Below are 2500 nucleotides of genomic sequence, written 5' to 3'. Positions count from 1 at the left end.
ATCGGACTCGAGCCAGCAGTCGGAGCGCAGGCATTTTTACGACCGCCGCGACGGGGAATTGAACTCGGGACCATGAAGCTCGGAGTTCAGTGCTCTAAACACTGGACTATCGCGGCAGTCACAAATATCTATACATAAACATTTATAAATACACATATATATCATGTCCCAAGTCCCAATTTTAGATGATGCGACAGGTCCACTCACAGAGATACCGGAAACTTCAATTTCTGACTGTCCGAACACAGGGACACTGCTGATATCTGTAACTTTATATATATATATATATATATATATATATATATATATATATATATATATATATATATATATAATTTTATATATACATACATACACACACACACACACACACACACACACACACACACACACATATATATATATATATATATATATATATATATATGTATATATATATATATATATATATATATATATATATATATATATATATGTGTGTGTGTGTGTGTGTGTGTGTGTGTGTGTGTGTGTGTGTGTGTGTGTGTGTGTATTACTGTTCCTCGCATGTGAGTGAGGTTGGATGGGTGTGAAGTAGTATATATTGGAATGAATTTAGGAAAAAAAGTTAAAGATATCTGAGGTATGTATACGAATGCCAAAGCCGTGGATACAAGGACTATAAAAGTGTTTTTTGAAGACTGATTGATTTCTCTCTTTACATCCTAATTTACTTGCAATAACTATGATCATCAGACATCCTACAACGTGCTGCATCACGATTATTCATTTATCTGTGTATTTCATCTCCTCTTTGATCCACCTGGATTTTTTTTTAAGATCTTATGTTTTTCCAGCTTCAGAGACGACCAAATGAAAAATCTGGTGTGCGTGTGTGTTTTTACGTACGTGTGTGTGTGTGTGTGAGAGAGAGTATAAGTGAGAGAGAGAGAGAGAGAAATATAGAGAGAGAGAGGAGAGAGAGAGAGAGAGAGAGAGAGAGAGAGAGAGAGAGAGAGAGAGAGAGAGAGGGGGGGGGGGGGGAGGATAGATAAATAGATAGATAGGTAGACGAATACATAGATTGATTAACAGAGAAAGATATACACACACATACACCCACCCATACACACACAATAAAAATAACCATCGCTTTACAAATATTATTTTAAAATCTGTGAATTACCGAGGACATGAATCTTAGAAAATAATAATAATAAAAAGGCATTTCAGATGAAGCATTTACTCAATTTAAGATCGGCCAATAAATCCAGTGAGGTAACTTATCACGTGTCCAGCTGATGTTAATGGTCGTTGCCTGTGATTTAATTTCTTAAACTGCGCTTCGGTGATTTACGGTGATTGATATTTTGGCCCAAAATATAACAGGCCGAATTTTCAGAAATATCATCGGGTTTCTAGATTGCCAGGAAAATCTGAAATTCAAGTAGGAGTGTTGATTTTTATGTGCGTCTTCTCAGTGTGGGATGAGAGAGAGAGAGAGAGAGAGAGGGGGGGGGGGGGGCAGAGGGAGAGGGAGAGGAGGGAGGGAGACGTTGGTAGATATATAGATAGACAGAGAGAGAGATAGATAGAAAGAGAGAGAGAGAGATAAATAGATAGATAGAGAGCGAGAGAGAGGTGGGGGATTCTGAAATGTCAAGGAGAAAGAAGAAATAAGATTTCTAAGAGCTGCAGGATTTCTTGAGAGAGTGCTGTTGTGTGAGTATTAATGGTATAAAGGAAAGAATTGTCTCTATTTCTCTTTCCCTTTTTTCCTTTTTCCACTATTGCTTCCCTCTCTCTTTTTCTCCCCCCCCCCCCCCCCCCCCGCTTCCCTTTATTTCTCTCTCTCTCTCTCTCTCTCTCTCTCTCTCTCTCTCTCTCTGTCTGTTTATCTGTCTGTCTGTCTGTCTGTCTCTCTCTCTTTCTTTGTCTCAATCTCTCTCTCTCTCTCTCTCTCTCTCTCTCTCTCTCTCTCTCTCTCTCTCTCTCTCTCTCTCTCTCTCTCTATCCCTCGCTCTCTCTCTCTCTCTATCCCTCGCTCTCTCTCTCTCAGTCTCTGTCTCTGATGAAAGCCAAGGACTATAAAATTCTCTAGAGGCTTTTAGTCGCCAGGAATCCGGAGTTTAACCGAGCTAATCCTCGCTCAGGCCCGCGTCCTTCTCCTTGACATCATCATCAAGCAATTAAACAGGAATTTGTGAAGACAGCTGGAAGATCTCGCCGACAAGGATCAGGATGAAGCGGAGGGACTGAGATAAGACGTAAAGAGCAGAGAAAGCAAGCAGGTTAATTAAGGCAAGGTACGGCGGCTGGAGGAGGCGTAAGCTGGAATGCATTAAAATATCCTTCAGTGCAAACGTGTTTAGGAAACTGCAAATATGTACAAGTTGAAATTGAAACAGAAAGAAAGGAATTTAGCGGAGGAAGTTGATGTCATGTACGCGTAAATATGAAGGTAAAAGTACTTCTCTGTCAGGCTGCTGTGCCGTCGAATCAGTAGCAGAACCACAGCATT

The sequence above is a fragment of the Penaeus chinensis genome, chromosome 11 (assembly GCF_019202785.1).
Source record: "Penaeus chinensis breed Huanghai No. 1 chromosome 11, ASM1920278v2, whole genome shotgun sequence".
Classification (NCBI taxonomy): domain Eukaryota; kingdom Metazoa; phylum Arthropoda; class Malacostraca; order Decapoda; family Penaeidae; genus Penaeus; species Penaeus chinensis.
This window is presented reverse-complemented; position numbering follows the sequence as displayed.